General features: G+C 43.0%; 1 long non-coding RNA gene across 3 annotated transcripts; it reads left to right on the top strand.

Moving 5' to 3' along the window:
* The first annotated feature begins 912 nt into the window (after window positions 1-912).
* On the top strand, window positions 913-21860 carry LOC118173796. 3 transcript variants are annotated; one of them, XR_004754396.1, is made up of 5 exons: window positions 913-923; window positions 1960-2061; window positions 2657-2764; window positions 18279-20193; window positions 21252-21860. It is a non-coding gene; the product is annotated as an uncharacterized LOC118173796 (long non-coding RNA). The 3 variants fall into 3 exon arrangements; XR_004754395.1 differs by lacking the exon at window positions 21252-21860 and having other exon boundaries at window positions 18279-21245; XR_004754397.1 differs by lacking the exon at window positions 21252-21860 and having other exon boundaries at window positions 1984-2061; window positions 18279-21245.
* The last annotated feature ends 421 nt before the right edge of the window (window positions 21861-22281 follow it).

Genomic DNA, 22281 nt, shown 5'->3' on the forward strand with positions numbered 1-22281 from the left:
TGTTGTTCTGAAAAGTGTTGTATATGTGCCGACATCCGCTGCTGGCATGTGTACAGACTGAAGCTTGCCAGCTCCTCCTAATCTGGAAAGAGGAGACATGCAGTGTTAAGTACATGTGTCATCACTAGTCGTTCTCCCCCTACCCCCTCAATTTTATCATTTGGTTGTGCAATGCATTTGAACCAAGTCAGCCCATTTAGTTTAGATGAACTTAGGCCAAATAACTGTACTGGAGCTGACTTCAGAGGCTTGAGAGGAGCTGCTAGAGTAGGTCTTCCATAAGTAAATGCACTGCTGTGCTCCTTGTTCTGCTCTCAGACAAAGGCCTTTTGGTAGGGCTGCAGTTGGAGGGAGGGAGAGCCCCTAAGAAAACAGGCATGCCATGCAGCTTATTGCATCAGATGACTTTGGACTCTCATCACGTTAAATCTGACAGGCAAAACAGGGCCAGGCCTAAGCAGGGCTTACAAAGGGGACTTCAAGGAAACCCCTGCTGCAAGGGATGCTTTTGGTGACTCAGTAGGTGACATGGGATCTTCTGAGTCAGGCCTGAGCCAGTGTTCTAGCATGACGTTAGCACACCTAGCTTGAGATGTTTTTTAGGCTGAAAGCCTGGCCACTTTTGCTAGTAAAGATCCTGGGAAACTTTTGTACTCGTACAGATGGCTATTCCAGTGTCCTGGTCAAAGTCCAGCCGTATTGATTGTGTCTTCCAATTTAACTGTTTTGTAAGGAGTCAATTATTGCTCCTTTTAAAGCTGTGACCGTGGTCTGTCCCGCAGTCCTGAAGCGTGACTGGGACACACCTTTAGCGAGTTGGTTGGAAGCTAACACCTGTGCAACCACAGCGTCAGCTGCCGAGTATTTATAAGGCAGGGGGCTCAGCCTCCCTCCTCCCCTTCGCGATGGCTCAAGCACTTGTAGTATGTGAGCTCACCCATTTAAAACAGGCTTGAGTATGTCCATAGGGGTTGTAGACACACCTTGGGGTTTCTGGGCTGACTTGTGCTGTCTTGTGTGGCTCTGCGCTTTACCATCAGTGCCTCACGGATCGTGGGATATGCTCGGGAGTTACCCACAGCTTTCTTCTGTTTTTCTGAAGTGGCTTTGGTGCTCCTTATCTCACCAAAAAGCGTGCTGATAACAGAAGCCCTGGGTACAGTCAGAAGTCAAACACATGTCTTGGTGGATCCTAGTCCAAATTTAGCTTGAGACCCCCAGTTTTGGACTGAGGTGTATGGGAATTTGTGCCCTTAATCCTGGGGTGAATCTGTTAGTTGCCTGCTCGTGCTGTGTGTGGATCTCAGGATGAGGCAGTAGTAGTAGCTGATACATTTCTGAAAACTATGTAGAAGTGGAAGATGTGTAGTTACAAGAGACAGTGTGGTAACAGAGAAACACAAGTTGCTAAAAGTTTTGGTGACTAGAGAAGGAAGCACAGAAGCAGAGACTTCAGAACAACTAGAAGAAAAAGTAATCTGATATTCCATTTTCAAGGCTAAATTTGAATTATTTTATAAGATACTTTCATCTTAGTATAGGTTAGCATTCCTCAGCTTTTTATATTTGTATATAAATATTTTTCTTGAAGTAAAGTCAGCCTAATTGGAAGTAAGAGCTATTCTATGTCACTTATTTTAATACTCTAATATATTTCCCCTAGTTAATCATTTCTATTTCTAAATATAAATTTCCTTTCCTCTTCTTTCAAGTCACTTAAAATGAAAGGGCCTGCTTTACTCTTTGACCTTCTCTAACAAGCAGACCCTTGAAATGCAGCATTTCCAGAAAGCAAGCTGTAGGAACAACAGATGGATTTAGTAAATTACAGCCTGCAGATGAATTGTACGAGGAGTAAGTTTGAGATGAAGCCTTAAAATACACAGAAATTTTCTGTGCTGTAGCTTGTTTCTTGCTGTCAAGCACTGCCTGTTAAATGCATAATTTGTGTGATGTTAGCTTTCAGTACTGATTGATTGGTAGAAGTCATTCCACCCCGAATTACCAGCTATTTGGGTCTCAGCCTGCAATCTTACCCAGCCAGAAGACCGTGTCCTCTAGGTATGTTTTGGCATTTTGCATTTGTTTTATTTGCTGAAGGTATTCTGACAGACTACTTACGCTGATCAGCAGATTCTAAAACCTGTTTGTGGTTTCCCAGGGATTTCATAGACAAATTAGTGCATGTGTATTTGCAGGACAGGTGACTCCTAAATGATAAAAATGTAGTTTATAATCAAAGTGCCTTTCTTGTAACAATAATCTTGAGATAAGTGTTTGCCTATCTTCCAATGTGATAATCCTTTTGGAGATTAACAACTCATTTTTCAAAAGCATGGTCTTGGTTCTGCAGACCTTGCTGACATGACTAAATCGTGCTGAGTTTATGAGGTGCACAGACTGCAGGAACGGACATTCATCTCCACATGTTTCCTCGATGTAATTTAGGTGTTGTTCTCAGGTTTGAAATGCCATAATGTATTTTGATATAGGATAGCAGTAGTAAGTTGTCATTGTGATCAAACGCAAACATTCTGTAGGGTAGAATAAATTATTTGCATGGGTGTGATGAATGCTTGAAGGGAATTTGATAAATTGCATGTTGAGCACTGGGAAAATATCTGAAAATAATCCGTGTTGTTCTTTGCGGTTTCAGAAATTTAACATTGAAAAGAGACTGTCACTGGCTCAGGTTATTGTGTAGTATTATTAAAGGTCTTCTGAAATGAATGCATCTAAGATATGGCAATCAATACAAGATCATGTAGGCTCATGACTTTTTACATAAACAAGGACTTCTCATATTCACAAGAAGGGCAACACGCTTTACAATGTGTTCCCGTGCTGTCTGATTTTGCAGTCACTTGAATTTTAGAGTGTTTGTGTGACAGGCTTCAGTGAATCTGTCTATCAGATTTTTGCATGGAACCAATGTTCAGTATGGGACTTTGAGGAATTGTCTGCTTTAGCTAAAGTATAATTTCCTTTTGGAAGGAAAAGATGCTAATGGTAATGATGGGGATGGTAAGAACAATCTTGTCAACACTTGAGAAATGTGCAAAATATTCTCAGTTCTGCTTTCTGCTTGACCTCTGAATGCAGGCTGCAATATCGGCAGCTGTAGTTCATCACCATCCACTGTGCTGGTCTGCCCATTACACCGACTGGGGACCTCTCGGTGTGCATCTTGGATCCCATCTCCACGTGTGCCCTGGCTTCCATACAAAGGAAACCAGTGCATGTGGGGAAGGGTGTGCATGCAGATCTCCTGCAATGGAGTCAGCGTGGGGCGAGGGTGTGTACCCAGGGACCATGATTGCAGGGTGTATTGCAGAGAGCATCTGCCCAGCAGTGTAGATACTGCCTCTAGGGAACTTTCATTCAGAAGAGTGTCTGGCACTGTAATGCTCTGCTTGCAGAGCAGGTCTCAGTGTGACAGTACTTAATGTGCTGGTAGCATTCAGTGGCCAGGCTACAAATATGATGCTTACACTGGGTAATGTTGTGTTAAAGACTCCACAAAATTTTCCCATAACTCTCAGATCCAGACAGGAATGCCTCTATTTGAAACAGTTTAGGATGCAAGCTTTAACAGTTAACTGTTCTAAAACACCAACACTAGTCTGTATCCATGAGTTTCTTCCAAGGTGATCATTGCGAGTGAAAATACTTTTTTTTTTTTTTTCCTGCTTTTGAAAAGGTCCATCCCATAAAATTTATCAGCATGGTAGGTTTCTCTGCATTCCTAAGGTTACTCACGTGGAAAAAGGCTGCAGCCATGCACAAGGGCTGGAATAGTTTTTCCATGATGTGATTTGATACTGTTCTAAGGTTTGCAGTTCCGTAATACGAGTACTTGATGCAGAATATCGCTGAGTTGTTGCTGTAATCAGACAATACTTTCCTTATGCCATTCAGAGCCAGGCTACATAACGGTTTAAGATCTGAAATGTCCAGCTGAAACTCTACAGAGAACTGCTTATGGAGACAGAATGTAATTACCCATGTTGGAATCTGGCCAGGTTTCCAAGGTTAACACCTTTCATCTTGACATCAAATCTTTAATGACCACACGTGGTAAAGACATTTGTTTAACATCTCGTTTGGGAACATAACATTTCCAGTGTTACCATGCACCTTTTCTCATACTGGAGTATTGGTTCAGTATTGGTCTGAAAGAAAACAGCTTTCTAAGTCACCAGCAATGCTTCACACACAATCACACATTTCCTTTGGAGATTCCTATTTTAGTATAACCAGGTTCTACTGGTCTTTTTTTTTTTTCTTTTTTTTCCCCTCTCTCGTCTACAAATGATCTGCTTCTCTCTCTCTCTCTCTCTCTCTTTTAAGCTAATAGCAGACACTGCAATTGCCTTTCTTTCCAGGTTGCCAAATAAAATAATCAGAGAAGTAGGCATTGTGATTTTGGAAAGATACCTTAGAAAATGAAGGGGAGCAATGACAGCATGTTCTTATGGTGCCAATTAAAACACTGCTGAGGAGATTCAGCACTACTTCCTGGAGAACCAAGCTGACAAGAGATTCATAGGGATTCACTCAAACAGAAGAATCACAAAAAGGCTCCTCTCTGCTTATAAGCACATGGCATATGGAAATACTGTACAGCTTATTCTCATGTCTGTGACTTTCTTGAGCAGTAAGCGTTAGAAAGTGGATGGAACAATTTGTATTGTCCTTAAAAATGATATTGCTTGTGATATTTGAGATGGTCTGGCTAAAGCAAAGAATCACGTGTTGTATTTACCTATTAATTAATCTTGTTTAGGATCTAACAAAGATGTCTCTGTAAGACCATCAAACATCTTAAACTTTCACCCCTTAAAAACCAAAAACCCTCAAACAAGTTTAAGTAGAGGGTTTGAGATGCATTGAGTAAAAGCACAAAAAGAACGTGTGCGTGGAGGCAGAGCAGATCATGAACACCTCATAGTATACTAGATACAAACAGTATCCAGTCTGCAGCTCTTCATGGACATAGAGGTATGCCTCTTGCTCAGCAGTAGTTTTAATTGCTGAATGATCAAATGGATCCCAGTGTTCTCTTACAATGAACTATATGATCTTCTCCATATGCCAAGGTATTGCATAAGGCTTCAGTCTTTCTTGTGTGTGTTTGGGGGGGGGGGCCCCCCCCTTGATTGCACATCCATGATGTGAAGGTCTACCACAGCACTATATCCTAACTCCTCTTTAGATACTTTGCTATGAAAGTACATCAGTACCTTCATTTCATATACTGGGGAAGTGAAGCACAGAGAGATGTTACTTGCACAAAGTTGGACGAAAACAGGTGTTTAGTCTATTTCTTAGTCTCTTGCAATACTGATACCAGAACACAACACTAAGGAGCATGGGGAAATTGAATTTGTCCAATTTTTAATAACACATCTCCTGAGCTCAATATGAACATCCATGGTTTCTGTACAATGTATCTTTGTTCACATGAAATAGCATTTTAATTGCAATAAAATTCTAACTTGTGAATTGAAGCAAGTGAAGGCTAAATCAGTGTTTTCTCCATCTTAATGGAGAAGTTAATGGAGAAGCACAGGAGCATGTGGTGCTGAGGGGCTCCTGTCAGGGCCTGGGCTGTTTTCGTGCTGGCTGTGACTATCCCATGGCAGCAGCTCTCTGCCATCTCTTGGTGGGGTTTGAGCAACCAGGGGTGCTGGCTGATGGTGTCTGTGGTTAACCCACTTCAAAGACAAGCTGCCCACAGGCTTGCGGCCCCCAGTGAGGATGGCTGCTGCTTTGCAGGGCAATGTGTGGGCCGAAGGGCCGTAAAATGGCCACCCTTCCCCTCCAGCCCAGTGCCAATGGGGACGATGACAAAATGGCTGACAGCCAGCTGGGCAGGCAGGAGGAAGGCTGGCTTGACAAGCCTGTGCTTGTGGTGGCCCTGTTTCTCCAGACCTTCAAACCCGAGAAGGTTAAATGCAGAAAAGCGAGGTGTTTCTTGCTGTTTCTGATGGTGGCGTGCTGCGGGCCGGCTGCTGCAGGGCCGAGGGTGTTTGCAGGGAGTCTGGTGCCTGCTGAGGAGCCATCTGTCCCTGCGGAGCAGGCAGGGGGACAGGGACAGCCATGCCCCTCCATCCTGCTTGGAAAGAAGGGCAGGCCAAACATCTTCACCTGTTTCTTTTGCAGCTTTTTTATCACATGATTTTTAAAATCAAATCTCTGGATTTTTTTTTTTTTTTTTTTTTACTCTGTGTGCAGTCTGACTAATGACTTCTGTAAACTTGTGTTGGCAGAACTAACAACAGGTTAAATAAAGTGACTAATTGTTTTCATTCATCAGCTATTCATTGCAAGAGCAATTACAGTTTCAGCATTCTGCCCCCAAATGAGGGCCAGATCCTGCAGTCATGTATGATTTATATTACCTGTCTGCATTCTCTAGCATAGAGGTGGCTATATTCTGAGTCTAGCCCCTTCTTTTAAAAACTGTGACTTTGGATTCAGATCAGAATTTGAGCAATCCAGGGTACCCACAGCTCATCTTGGTTTCAAGCATGAGATGAATTACAATCTACTTCTGTCATTTGTTCATACGGTGCTGGGAGGTGTTAAGAAAACTTCACTTGGCTTTTACTGTGAAGAAGAAATTTAGCACCAAAATCAAATTGTCATACTAATTCCAAGGCAGGAGGTCTCTTTTGTGAAGCAGGCTACGTATTTCTACATTGTTAGTAATCTTTTTATTTTCCCACATAAAAGATTTATGAAAAAGAAAATCCCCATAGCAAACGTCAGGTTTCACTGGCTAAACACATCCAGTCTTTGAAAGAAACATTTAAATTTGAAATAGTTTAAAAATATACTAATTTATTCACCTGCCTGCTTTAGAGGTAGAGTAGTGCTGGGGAACAATTCTATAAACATGTCATTGTCTGGGATTTTGTCACCCTTGTGTGGTTAGAAAGGGTATCTGGACAGAACTGCTCAGCAGGGATTCAGGTCTCCTCCTGATGTCCACCTGTGGTCATGTATGCTGTTTGACTGGGGCACAGGGAGTGTTCAACCCACTGTAGCAGTGGGAGAAATGGAAAGAAAATGTGTAGGAAATGGAGTCCTATTGCCATAGGCAACTCCATTGGTGTGTCTTCATTGCTTTCTTCCCCTTCCTCCTGTCTTCTCATGCCATTTCAGTACAGCATAGAAGAGGCACAGAAAATGTCTACTTCGATTATACCTCAGAGCTGAAATTCAGGTAAAATGCAAGTAAAGGCAGTTTCACTGGACACCATTGGATTCTGGACCTGGGAAATTTGTAATATTCCTTTGTCTTTCTAGTGGGCAGAAGGAAAAATAAGGCTTTGAAAATCATTGCAGTCTTAAATATGAATTTTCTCATATAATCCAAACTTCGTAGCTTGATCCTATTTCTGCTACTGCAAGCTTCATTTGTGTATATGATTGTGTGTGATACTCTGAAAGGTATGGTATTCATGCCTAAATCCCTTATCTGCTCCTCGTCCACAAAGCAGCTGTAGTTGATAGCAAGTAGTTCATGGAGGAAAAAAAATCAAAGTGAAAATGGTAATCTTAATGCTACTTTGTACTTGGCAGATCTCAAAACATTTCACAAAGTGATGGTGCCTCATTTTAAATCCTTCAGTCACTCAGTGTGCTAGTTAAAGGAAGGGAGGAGAAGTGTTTGTTTGCAACTGAGCTATTAAATGTAGGATTTGTGTCTTATAAAGTGGCAGTGTTGCTTGTCAAGGCTTATTAGGAATGGTGAATATATTCAGGTCCTACAGCACTTAAAATGAATGCAAAAATCACTGCACTTCAATGGGAGATGGAGAGAGAAAGTTGTTCCTATTCCAGTATCTTCCCCAGTGAGTGTCCTGAGTAGCGTCGCCTTGAATTGCACAAATATTGTACCTAGGTTTTGAATATTCTGGAAGTAATATTTAATGCTAATGGGTAGCAAAGTGATACAAGAAATATGAATCTCATAACAGTTTAATTGCATCTTAAAGCAATGCAATTCTATTACAACATCAAAACTACTTTGCATATATATATATATTTCTCTTCGCAATGTGATTTATGAGCAGTAATTAACTCAACCTTTTAACACCATGTGACAGGTGTTGCTGGGCCCATTTATGAACTAGGCAAGCTGAGGCACAGAGGTGTCAAATGTAGCTTGTCAGTGATGGTATTGCAAAACGAAGACAAGAAACCAGGAATCTTGAATCATGGTCCCTGTTGTACTGTTGATAAAAGAGAAAAGATCATGAAAATCCATTGGGCTTGCTACAAAGTCTGGCAAACTTTACAAACGTACCAAAGCTTTTAAAAGCAGAGGGTTTATTAAATGATGAATACAGGAGGTTTTTAAAATAATGATGAAGAAATGCATCTAAACCATGATGGAACAAGAATCAGTATAAGTCATTAAAAAAAGAAATCCTGCTGGAATTGATTTTTTTTCTCTCATTCAGCAATGTTTAAGTTCTGTGTTCCCTTTATATTGTTTTATCAATGTAGCATAAAAGGCTTTAAAAAATATAAGTGGCAAGTAGCTTGTAGCGCGCACCATACCTTGGTGCTCATGGACCATGGGCTTCCTTCCACCTCTGTCATCAGCAGGACTGAGACTCTGTATCACAGCCCTAAGTGGAAGGGGTAGCTGTGGGGTCTATGTGGTTTATGCTTACAGAATAGTCTGGATCTTGCAAATCCCTGCTGGAAGACTGACCCCAGTGCTCTCTGTAAGTGTTGTCTCTGAAAGACACGAAAACAAAACTTCCCTTCCTGGTTTTGTGTTGCTGCACAGGCTCAGATGACTCTCATGTACTTCTGTCAGGCTGTAAGCTTCCAAAATTATTGTAGTCTGCCTCTGGCTGGGTTAGCAGAGTCATTCTGTTTTATGGTCCTTCACCTGCCTTATCCCTCCTGGCCCTGCCCACACTTTGGAAACCTTGTAGGATGGTTTGATGCTCCCGACTGGGGAAAAAGGTGCTTGGAAAAAGATGCTCGCATCAAGGCAAAACTTACTGCGTACCCCTGCAGTCTCAGCAAAGCAGACCTTGCAGTTCCCTCAAATACAATTTTCACCCTCAAATACACTGCTACTGATGTGGCTTTAATGCTTCCGAGGCTGAGATGGAGTAAGAACTATGAACACAGGCTTCAATCATTCCCAAGAGGGTCTGCTCATGCAAGTCCTTCTAGATCAATAAGAAGTGTGCTAAGTATCAGCTAACACCGAGATCAGGGTATGGCCAGGTGTAAAGTATGCTTTAGAAGCTCAGGAAGGGAGAAGGAGATTGCACAGAGAAGAAAGAGAATGTTTTAGAAAAATACGTGTGTCTGAACCTCTATTTTACAGCAGTATGTACAAAAGAAGAAATGTATCTTTTACTTGGTTTCCTGCAAGTACATTCATATTAGTAATATGGTAAGAATTTCAAAAGATCCACCTTGCTAATTGGCAGGATGGAAACATGTGAAAACTTGATAAATATGCCATGGGGACTTGCCATGTGCTTAAATCTTGGAAAGGGAAATTCTTTATTCACATATGAAACTAACAGCTATGTAGTAGTGGAAATAGTATTTCTTTGCTTTATGGAGATTTCTGCTGCATGGCAGATGATTTAATCAGGGGATTTTTTTAATAGAAAAAGAAAAGTAGAATACAGTTGTGGGTAATTAAATATAGGAGACCCTATTTCTGGTTTTAGTGTAAATGCATTTATTATTTGTAAACCTGACTCATATGTATATTAAGAAAAAAAGCTATGCATTTGGGATTATTCAAGCCCTTGTATGAGTGCAAGCAGTACTTTATAAACAAGTATCAAAATGTTCCACGGTAATGGTCTGGGCTAGCAGTACAGTTATTGCTGTCACTGATGTACACGTTTAATGTGTTTATTTTCACATGCAGCTATATTCAGCTCTGGGAAATGTTTTACCCTTTGCAGAAAAGTACTTAGAATCAGGTAAGCAGATAATAATTTTGCTGAAAAATCAAAATGAACTTTTAAAACCCATCCTCAGAACTGTTCAAAAACAAACGCAAAACAAATAGCTTCTTAGGACCCTGCAAGCTTTGCAGCCCACAGGGCTGGATGGCTTGAGATCCTGATGTTGCCTTGGGCACCTGATTCAACTCAGAATCCTGCCGACTTGTAAGACAATCCTTGCCTATTGTTTGTTTGGTGTGTTGCTTTTTTATTTTATTTTTTTTTACCTCTGGCTGAAGGTGCAAAGTAGAATAGGTCTGTGGTCCTGCTCCCATTAGAGCCTGTGAGAGTTTGCTTACACTGAAGTCACTGACAAAACCCTCAACAGCTTTAATGGGGGCAAGAACAGGCTCACCGTGATTTAGTCTCAAGTGTTCAGCTCAAGGCAGAAAGACGGGGGCTCTTTGAAAATGACAACTTGTGGGTTTTGGAGAGGTTATTAACATATTTGTCATGGGGGAAAGAGGGTAAATAAGGAACTTGAAAAGAAAGGCAGATATTAATTACGCTTCAGACAACATTGCTGTGTGCTGATGACATACTGTAGCTCTCCAGACGACTATAATTTGCAAGTGAACCCAAGGAGTATGAGACTACAACAAGCCAAGCAATTAGCTCTTCCTGAGTTGCAAGAGTGACATCATGTGTGCAAAACATGCCTTCGCCTTCAGCTACCAACACATACTCATTTATTTTTCCTGTAGGGTCACTGTTTGCTGTGGAGGCTATTAAATCACACTTCTGATGGAAGTGCTAACTTCCAGAGTCTAGTGTGTGAGGGTCCCTGGAGTGCAGGTAAAGAAACCCTTGTCCAAATCATCAGCTGTCAGCAAAAGCAGCTCCTGTATCTGATTCAGTGGCATGTAACTGGTCTGCAAATTTCTCGTATATTTTATCTTTGTTATATTCCTTATATATGTCTTTATGTTATATTTCCAGCGTCTTGAAAATTTATCCCTGCTGAAGGGATCTGACCCAACAAATGTTTTCTAATCTGGAATTTGTCAAGAAATTGATGGAAAAGGTGACGGGTTGCTTTTATGAGCTCTTCGTTGTACAGACTTCTGGCAAAAGCAAGGAGTTGATTTAAATAGGAAATGTAGTAGAAACAAAATGATTGATGTTAAATGTATCTGAGAGATTTCCACTAGTGTATGCGACTTTATAGCTTGGATCACTTAATCTTTTGCACTGCATGTGTTTATCAAAGATACTATAAGGATCTAGCTGGTACCATACTATTCATGTGAAGTAAATTAAGCTTCTGCTTAAGTGTTCTGTAGAATCAAGAGCCAAAAAAATCTCATGGAGATTTTTCAGCTCTTTTGTCTGTTATAAGTATGATGTAAATTGCTGTGTAGCTTTTGATTTTTTTTTTTTTTTTTCTCTGGACTAATGAGAAAGAAAAATGGAATATGAACAGACTTGACCTTAGGGATGTGTTTCAGTGTGTGAAAAGCTGCTTTATCTTTTGAAGAAAACTTACGACAAATGCAAATATATAGTGGTGAAATAGCATTTCACCACTATAATGTTCTCTAGACATAGCAGTGGGCACAGGCATCTGGCAGAGAAAATGCAGAATGGGGCCACAGCGAGCACAGCACAGAGCTGGGGGGGATCCTCTATCAAACGGGAGCAAGTTTCACCCATGTGATGTGATGCCCTTCTGGTTCTCCACATGGCTGTGTGCTTATCCCCGCTTCCCAAATCTTGGTAGTGTTTGATGCCCAGTGTTGGTTATTCTCTGTTGTGTGCTTTGTATCTTCCAGTGACGTCGATGGGAAACCTTCTCTCAGCATCAGCCCGGTTGTGTCCATTAAACTCTTGTGCTGCACTTCATCTACTCTGCAGATCTGAAAGTCCGGGGCTGACTTCAGTGTTGCAGGATATGTGGGTCTTGTTGCCCACCCCATGCTTTCAACAAATAATTTGTATTGTTCTCATGTTTGTTTCTAGCTCACAAGTTTACACAGTCGCCAGAAGCTTCTAAAATTAGAACCTGAGGAAAATAGGAACCTGTTCTCCAAAGCCAGCAGGTTGTCTTTATAGGAGCTGTTATTGCCATTATTAAGAATATTAATAATCTTACATTAACCAAAGGTGGGAATGAATCTGTTGCTGGACTGGGCCTGGGATTTGTGACATCTTTTTCCTTACAAAGCTGTGGCAAAAACCACCCAAGAGAAATGGTGAAGCTGAAGGTGGCTGTTCCACAGAAAGCCATGCTGTGGGGAGCTGGGCAGCCTTTTTGCCCTGTTGACATGCAGGGGTCTTGGTATTTCTTGTGTTTGTGACAGCGCATGCCAGCGTAGAGAGGGATTACTGCAGAAAACTGTAAATTGAATGCAGTGCATAAAGTTCCTGTTTTGTTTGCAGTGCTGAATGAAGCTAGACATGGGAATATGACAGTAAAAGTGCCATGCAGAGCACAAAGGGTGGAAAAAATTCTGAACCTCTGTAAAAGGGCTTGAACCCTGCTCCTCGGCTTCAACTGCAGGGACTTTCCTCAACTGAAAACCGAGGATCTCTTTGTACGAGGCTATTCGGTTCATTTCGTTATCTGTAGCTGCCAGCACGGCCACAGATGTGATAGGGGAAGCCATTGGTTTTGGTGGTGCAGACAAAAGAGGAGTAAGGCATGTTTGCATGAATTGTCTGTTTGGCTAACAAGCTCTGCACAGCCTGAAGACGCAAACCTCCTGCAGAGCCCAAATCTGCTTGCTTCGTGGACCATTCTGGTTGAATTATTCCTCTGGCAGTGCACCCCTTGAGCTAAACTTTAATAATGTAAAGCTGATGACAGCCTGGTTGAGGTTTTAAGTGCCTGGTTTTGATTAATTTCCTACATTTCAAGGGCAAAAATGTGTAAACTTGGCCTTTACTGAGTACTACACCACTCTTCATGTGTTGTTGACCTATTAAAATTGTGCACCTTTTTTGCCTACTGGACACATTCTCTATACTGGAGAGACAGATCTGGGACACTGCTTGTTCAAATCAACACTTGACAACCTACCTAAAGTTGTGCGGGAGAACTGAGGTTGTGTTAAAAATAAGTTGGAAGTTTTCAACCTCAAAAAAATGAGTGTGAGCAGAACGTGTTATCTATTCTTAAACAAAAATCCACATTCTTGTCTTCTGTTCACCTTGCTGTACTGGCGCGCTGTATACAGAAGTCATCTCTCCCCTTTATTCTGTGTCTGTGTGCCCATTCATAGGCCCACCAACCTCCCCACAGAGCATGTAAGAGAGAATCGACTTGGTGGTTTTAATGAAAATGCAGTTTCGTAGCTCTAATGATCAACAGCTGGGAAAATGCATGCTTTTCTCCTTCATCATCTCTAGACTTATTTGAAAGATCTTTGTTTTGTGGCTTTACTGGGTGACTTTCCTGATGAACTGATTTTAAAAAAAATCATTTAATTTCTTCGAAGACCATAGTGGTTACCATAGAAATACGTTAGTTGCAAAACAAGGAATAATTAGTTTATGTTTGTTCCTTTGTGTCTCCTAATTTCTTCCATTCAGGATTTTTAAGCATATAATTAAAGGGATTATTCAGCTTTGTGATTTTTTTTCCCTCTATAAATTCATTTAAAGACAAAACTCTGATGTCTGTGGAGCATAAATAATAATGATTATATGTAGTAATTAGTCCAACCTGTTTGTCCACATAGCAGAAAACAATGTGTTTTCTGTCGGAAGGCTGCAATGCTGACTAGTGGTCACTCTCAGCTTCGACCGTGGCATTCCCAGTTATCTATCTCATCCTTTGTGGGTACTCGGCTAATTACCCTTAACAAAACCCCGCTGGGAAGCGGCCCTCTGCAAAGCACTGTGGGGCACCTTCCTGTGTCATTCACGTTGTGGGGCGAGCTGGATTTGAGGAGAAAGGCACCGGCAGGCTCCAGAAGTCTCGAAGGTCAGGCGGCAGTTGAGCAAGGCCGGCGTGTTGCGACACTGGGGTTGGAGGTGGTTGTTCAACACCTCTGCGCTGGCGGACCTGCCGAGTAGGCAAAGCTCTGCCTGTCTGCGTGGAAGGGCTGAAACTTGTAGGACTTCTCCAGCAACACTTGTGATGGACTGGGCTTTTTTTTTGTTTTGTTTTGTTTGCAAAATGGGCAGTTTGCTCTGGACACAAGGGCTCTTGGAGCCCTTCCGTTCACATTAGTTCAGTGGTTAGAGTGCTTTTTCTCCTAACAGCAAATAGGTGCAAGGAGGCATTTTATTTTTATTTTTAACTCCAAGATGAATAAACTGTCCTGTGAACAGGAATGCAAGCTGTACGTTCTGCACTTGGTAAGGGAAAATACCAAGAGCAGGATTTCAGTGCAGCCTCTGCCCACCCAAGCAGCCTGCAGGCTGGTGGGCAGTGTGCTGCAGGGGGGCAGAGGTCTGGCATCACGCTCCTGGCATCCCAAGCCAACGCCTGCACCTCTAAGTCCTGCCGTGGAAAGCAGAGGGATGCAGACACTGCCTGAACCAGCAAATGTGCTACAGTGGTTCTCCTGGGCCAGGCCTTACAGGTGAAATAGCAGCTGGTGGTGCCGTGGGGCTCTCCGGATGGCTCCGAGCTGTGCCCTGAGATGCTGCACGGGGCCCTGGCTATCGGTTAAATGCAGTCACTGGCAAATGGATGGGAGTGCTGAGCGCCGCTGCTTTGGGTCTTGGGCTTCAGAGCCCATCTTTATGCATCTCTTTCCTTCCTTGACCACAATTTCCTTGCTTCTCTGTTTTTATTTATATATTTTTTTATTAACCTGGCCACAAGAAGAGCCCAGATCATCAAAATTTATGTCCCCAGACACATTTTACACGCTGCGCCCCCCCCCCCCGCCCCACCCCGTGCGTCCCAGGATCCTGCCCTTCGTCTGGGGCCCCGAACCCGCCGCCCCCCGGAGCCCAGCCGGGTGCGGGGCGGTGCGGAGCCCCCTGGCGGCCGGCGCTGGGATGGCTCCGGGCGCCCCCAGCCCGGCTCTGCCTGCCCCCGGCGGCTCTCGGGGCTCCCCCGGAGCGGTGCCATCACTTTGTCGCCGCTCCGTTCCCACAGCCGGTGTATGGGGACACCGTGGGGTGCCCAGCTGGGGGGCGCGGGGCCGAGCCGGCCTCGGGTGGTCGGGGGTGAAACGCCCATCCCTGGCCCCACCGAGTTCTGGCATCTCACGCGCCCCTTGAGGTCCCCTCTGACAGCCAGGAGCTAACCTGCACGGGGACTGTTATGTTTTGCATACGTGTGCTGTCTGCTTTAAGCTTCTTGAAATATAAAACTCATTTCCTAATGCCAGGATGAGTTTTGGTAATAGTACATAATATCCGGGAGTGGGCATTCAGGGTAGAACATCCCACTTAATGCAATTCTTGCACAATTAGGAGTTGTTTACCTTAAACATTTTTTTTTCTGAGTAATAATAATAATAATAAAAGTAAAGAAAATTCTGGTTAATAACCTGGGCGAAACAATTATCCCACTGAGACTCCTTATTGAATCATGTATGCAAAGCAGAGAAGGTTTTCATAACAGATGTATTTAATCTTGATGCAATGCTGGGGCTCTAACCCTACAGTGTCTTGCAATTCAGCGCTGGGCTAGTTTTGGTGTGCTTGAATAGAAGAGGCTAAGCCACAAGCCTCTGGGATCAGAAACAGGATTTTGCTATTGTAGGAGCCCCTCAAAGTCTTGTTTTTGTCCAGTAGTAACTGCAGTAACGAAGCCCTGGAAGACCATTTATATAATAGTTCAGTGGCTTGGTTAGTTTTCATAACTGTCTGCAACTGGCTTTTGGAAGCTCTCCCGGTGTTTATTAAAGCAAATGTCAGTACAAGGCTATTGTGTTGTTTGTGTCATAGATGTAAACTCTGGCAAAAGGAGAATAACCTAGCCACACGCGTTGCTCCGGAGCTTTTCTCTTCTAGGGAGAGGAGAGCATCTGGCAGCTCTCTGCTCTCTGGTTGCTGATCAGAGTGACACTGCTTACATTTGCTTGGCTCCTGCTGCCCCCAGCAGTAGCGGTCAAATGTCCCAGAGCACAACAAGAGCTCAGGTCTGCAGAGCTGCCGCCAAGACCGGCCACGTGGGAGCAGAGGCACCAAGAAAAGGCTTCCTTAGAAGTGAACGCGTTCAACTTCACTGCGTTGTATCCCACGATGCGGTCACGTATAAAGAGAGCACGAGATCCTGGAGCTGGCCAAGCGTTAGTAGGTCACCCAGACTATTTCTCTGCTTCACAAAGGATGATTCTCCTTGCCGCATGTGTATTTAGGGCTTTATCATGCTTGCTTTTGAATTCCTCAGTGAAGGAGCTTCTATGCATGGCCCTTTTGCCCCCAAACAATTTCATATTCTAATTCTCTTCTCTGATTCTCTTTCCTCATGTTGAACCCAAATTTGTTTTTATTCAGCTGTCTCTAATTGCTCCCAGTTATCCGTCCTATCCCACCCTGAGCACTTCCTTCTTCTCTGTGAAGTTGATACCTGTCAGATATCCCTGGACCGTTTCCTTTGGTCAAAGCCATGCATATGCAATTCCTCTAATCTTCCCTCTGCCATCCGTTCCCTTAGGCTCTTCATTATTTGCTAGTCCTGCTCTGAACTGCTTCCCATTTATCAATATTATTTTATGATGATTTCTGAACTGCACATGCCGCTTTGCTGGCATTTGTGCCCACGTAGGCAGCCCCCGGGGGCTGCGTTTTGGGCGCAGACCTGGCTGATCCCATTGTCTCGGCAGAGGCAGCTCACAAGCGGGCAATCAATGCCCTGTCCCACCACCTCACGATGTACTCCACAAACAGGAGAGCGGTGAATTAAACGCTGCCCACTGTTAAATATTTACCCAGAATGAAGCATTAATGGCAAGCATGACTGATGGGGGAAGAAGATTACTTTTTTTTCATTTGGTTTGATTTTGGGGTGGTCCTGTGTGGGGCCAGGAGCTGGACTTGGTGAGCCATGTGGGTCCTTTTCAACACAAGATGTTCTATGATTCAGTTAAAAATCATTTTCTGAAGGCTCTGAGATCTTTGCTTGCCTCGTTCTTTTGCAGGGAGCAGGAACAGTTGCTGAGACACAGCTATAAGCCGTGTCACTTTGTAAATGACTCTTTATTTTCCATTGATGTTGTCTGCAGAGTGCAGAACACGGTCTGTGCTTTCAGGGTGTCTGTCTCGTGCGTGCTGGGGTTCTTGCTATCACGGTATTTCTTGCAGCAATAAGGGAATGCAATGTATTTCTGATGGGCTGTGGTGTGTGTGCCTGTGTTGTTGTTTTAAGGGCTGTTAAGCTCGTCGGGAAAATAAATAGAGAGTCTGCAAGTAAAGTTGTTTTGGGGTAAGAACATTTTGAGACTTGACTTTTAGTCTTTTTGATATAACGTTCAGGTTTCTTTCTGTAATGGGCAAGGGAGGGTGGAGAAATGTATGTTTAGGAGTCTTTTTATAGTAAACAAATTATGTTAATGCACAGAACAAAAAACAGCTCTTAAAACCACTAAGTACTACTAGTAAAACATAGTGACCACCAAGTATTTCACTTCTGAAAATAGACCACCAGAGAATTATATTTCAAAATGCCTTGCTGGCTGAACATGTTTCTAAGAAGTTAATCTTTACAAGAACAAAAGAAAAGGCTTGAACAATAAGCCGACATGAAATAATTGTGTAAGTAAATATCAGGAGAGTTAAGGGACCTCAACTTGAATGAACCTCATGCACACAGCAGCGTTCAGGGAACAATGAGACGGACTGGGACTGAAGCGGGTGGCCGGACCCTCCTTTGGGGTAAATCATTGCCATAAAGCGAGGATTTGGCCCAGGGTTTAGGATTACAACATCTTGCTCCTGGGTGAAGTGCAGGGTGTTCTGCTGGTTGCTTACCTTTGCCTTGACCAATTTTGAGAAGAATAAGGAAAGGATATGTGTGGCAGGCAGGGACTACAGGGACAGCGTTAGCTTCACTCAAACAATGTGCAGTTCTGCTCCCTGTTTGACAGTTATTGTTATTCATCTTTTTGCTACCTCATTTATTCATTTCCTTAAGGCTGATCTCAGAATTGATCTTCTCTCTAAAGACAAGGAAGGGAGAGATTCTGTCTCCCTTGTTGGGCAAAATCTTAGAGTTGTTCTAAATGCTCAGATGTTAAGGTGGTGGAGGAGCTCAGAGGAGGTGGTGGAGGAGGGTAAGGGATGGTGAGATGGTGGGTAGGATTGGGAATAGGCTGACCAAAAATCTGAGAGATCTGTCAATTTTTTTTAATTCTTTTTATTTTTTGTTAGACACAGACTGGAGCACCATCCTCCTCACTCAAGCTAAGACAGTTCTGGGAGAGCCCTGTGGCTGTGGAAGTGAAAAGCAATCCAGGTGGACTCTTCCCCGTTCCCACCATAGACTTCTGGCAGCAGAGTGCAGTTGCATCATTTCTGTGGAGCTTCCAGGCAAGGTTGGCTGCTAACTGTTTTTGAGGGCTTAAAAATCCAGAAAGTTGTATTGTTACAACATCCATGAATCTACAGCTGCATTGTGCTTGGCTAAGTGTTTGCTTTGATCTTCCCAGAGAACCTAACCATAGCCAGCTATTTAATGAGCAAGGAAAGGACTTCTCAAGTCTTCTGACCCATCCCCTGAACCACTACAAGGAAAGCTACCTTTGTCATTCCAGTGAAAAACCTTTAAATCTGTTCTTAAAAACTCCCCACGATGGGAACGCCAAAGCTTCTCCAATCAGCCTGTTCCAGTGCACCCCTGCCACTAGTTTCCCTAAACTCTAACCCAAATATTTCTTGCCAAAGTTTAAGTCTATCATCCTCATTGTATCATCTGTGGATGTGGTTAATAAACTATTTTTTGTTTGAATGCCACTTACGGACTGTACCATGCTATTCCCTTGCCGGTGGTCCATTCACTGGGCTCAGCAATCCCATTTTCTCACTTTTCTCCCACAGGCCATGTTTTCAGGTGGCCCAACCATTCCTCTTTGGCTTCTGCACTCTCTCCAACTGCTCTGTATACTTGAAGCCGAGGCCCCAGTGTGAGACCCCAGTGGTGCTGAACACAGCCGGGGTATATCCTATCAGAAGTACTCCATGCACACACTGGTCTGGTGTTTCCTTTTTCACTTTTTTGAAACAATCTGGCTTGTATTCACTATAAGCTTTTCACCAGGTGCATCTGATACTGTGTATTAGTGCTTACTCGTTGTTGTTGTTGTACTTATGACCTGTCCATATTGAACTTCATCAATTTTTATTTGTATTTCAAAGATCACATTGAACTTTAGTCTTGCCCTTCAATATACCAGCAGTGGCTTCAGCATTCAGATCGGCTGCAATTCTAAACATGCCCTTTCTGTTTGTTCATCCCTGATTTTGGGGAAAATATTGAACAGAACTGAATCTGAGAAAGTTTTCTGCAGATCCTCACTTGGCATGTCCACTTGATAATGAGTTGTTGATGTTCGCCCTCCGGCTGTGACTGGATGCCTGGGAACTGGTATCGGGGTATCCACTTTGGCATATGCCCTAAAGATTTACTCAAAACCTCATGAAATTTATAGGGCTAAAAGTGGCCAAGTACCCCCATCTGTTTTATCTAAACCCGAATAAACCTGAGGCTCTTTGGTGCCTGAAAAATTATGTTTATTGCCAGTTCAGAATGGGAGTTACTGAAACTGCCCGAGGGCAAAAACACTGCCTTCTTTGGGAATTGGAAACAACCTGAGAGCCACCGTCTCATGAGATTTCCAGCTCATACAAACGAGCTTCTGTGTGGGTAGGAAGCGCTGCGGTAAATGGATCTGAAGATGAGAAGGGGCAGAAAACTTTTGAACCTGAAGTGTGAACTAAAGCTCCTTCAAGGCAATGGAAAGTCTCTGACTGGTGGCTCGTGGCCATGTGGAGGCCTGTTAAAAAAGCAGAGCAGAGAAAGAAAAAATATACTCTTGAAGCAAAAAGATTGTTAAGATAGGAGAGGAAAATACATTTCGGTAGAAACTTCAAGGGCTGTGGAAAGATATCCTTCCAAAGGCTACTTGGAAATGTTTAGAGAAAGCCCTTTCCAGTTAAGTAATGTTGACAGCACGGGCCCTGAAAGACAGAGAGGAGGTGGAACAGAACAGCAATAAAACCAAAACAGAAATGCAACAAATTTAGAAAAACTTAAACCAAGTGAACTTGTAGCTTTCTGAAACTCCAGGTGGTGTGTGCCAGCCTGCCCACGTGTTCAGGCTTTTGTTTTGAGAATTAACTTTCTCCTGTCTGGGTGGTGAGCGCAGCACCAGCACCGCAGGGGAGCTGCCAGCTGTCCTCAGGGCGATGGCAGCAGCAGAGAGCCGGGGCTGAAGGAGCTTTGCTCTGTGTGTCTTTGGGACTCAGTGCCACGCAGCTGCTTTCCCATTCTCCTCTTCCTGGGTGCGTTTTGCTCCCATTCAAACAAAGGTGCCGTGATGTTGCTGGTTTGGTGCAGCTTCTCCTGCGCTTCGCTCAAGCAGACAAATGCTGTGACTTGCCTTGCCTTCCTAATTAGGAACGATACTGCCGAGTGCCTTTCGCGGGGCTGCTTAATGTATGTGTGTTTATATGAAAGTTTGAGGGCAGAATTTGTCTATGCTGTAACATTTTATCAGCAGCAGGATAGCAATCAGAGGAGAATTAGTCCCTGGCTGCTATTTGGTTTGTAGTGCCTGTAGCTCGACTGCTTGTTACAATAATGAGAAATGCAAGTAAGCAGCATCACATCAGCACTCGCAGTCCCACTTTCTATTGCTGTCATCAAAGGGTTTAGGAAAGTTTGCATTCATAGTAGTTTTTTACAATGCACATATGCATTTGCACAATATTGTCTGGGAAATCCTGCACTGTAGATGGCAGCTTATGTGTAAGGCATGATTTGGGTTTGGGCACTTGGTCCAGTAGTCAAGGCCAGGTGAGAACCAGGACTGGAAGCAGAAGGTCGAGGTAAGTCCAGATGACCCATGAAAAAAAGCGTAGCTGGGAGCTGGATTGTAGCCAGAAAGCTGAAGAGAAGTGGAGTTGTACCTCCTGATGTAGGAAGCCGGCGTGGATTTTAACAAGTAAACTGGGATTGTCCTGACTATCAAAAAGCACTCAGAACAAACACACTTAGAGCTTGTAGGTACTTACACGTTGCAGACAATTCTCATTCATCTCTGCCTTTTTTTTTAGCTTGGGGAAGTGGAAGCTTTGTACTGGCTAAAAATAGCAGTACTAACATGTACTTTTATTGCATTGCAGGAACAGAATTACTGCTTCTAGCCTGCATTTCCAGCTGCTGAAGAGTTAGTGTTGAAATCTAGACATAAAATTCCATGGTGATTTCCTAGCGCTGGATTTCGTGAGGTTCTCTGGAGTTTACCAGCTGTGCAATAGGCTGGATAAAATTGATAGTGGTAAAACTAGGAAGAAATCTGTTGCTAGAGAGAATCTTGGAGAGGCATCAATAGGAACCCCAGCAACACATCAAGGGGTTATAAATGGCCTCTATTGTGGCTGAAAATAAAATATTTACAGACCTTGAAAGTGAAAATCACAAAAAGGTTTGATTGGATTAAGAATTTCACCAACTGAAAAGTACGTTCTACAGCCTAAGAGTAATCTTTTGCTTAAAAAAAGCAAGGATTTTTTACTAATCCTTTTTGCTGCTTTTTGCTTTCTATTGTCCCTCCAGCAAGGAATAAAATAAAGCATGGGATTATCACAAAATCTGTACAGCTTTTATAGCTCATGTGAAGCTTGAAGAAATGCATAAATAGGAGATCCCAGGCTAGCTTTGCATCTGAATGTCAACTTTCATTTCTGGTGAATGCACAAATTTTGTATTTTTCTTAAGATGAAACACAGCAATATCTTATATTAAAGGATTAGCAATATTATATTAAAGGATTGGATCTTGTTACTTGTATACCTAACTGCATGTTAGATTTTGTCCTACACTCAGGCTATTTTGGATGTCCAAGAAGAAATGAGGTTTCAGACCTCCAAGAATTCTTTAGTAAACAGGTTATAAACCCTGTTCTCTGCACCAGTGCCAACTGGATGGCATTTTCACTGTACCTTGCTTATCTATATATTTTTTTCCCTACTCACTGGTAGGTTGCCCATTGTACAGAGTTTCAGATCACATGCACTTTTATGGTGTTCTCCAGGAATCTCCTTTTTTTTTTTTTTTTTTTCTTTCCCAGCCCTGCTGCCTTACAGCTCTTCCAGTATCTGGGCACTTGAATTGATGTCTGCTTCCTATTCCAGTCTCATGCACAGGTTTTCT

This window comes from Oxyura jamaicensis, chromosome 13 (genome assembly GCF_011077185.1).
Source record: "Oxyura jamaicensis isolate SHBP4307 breed ruddy duck chromosome 13, BPBGC_Ojam_1.0, whole genome shotgun sequence".
NCBI lineage: Eukaryota > Metazoa > Chordata > Aves > Anseriformes > Anatidae > Oxyura > Oxyura jamaicensis.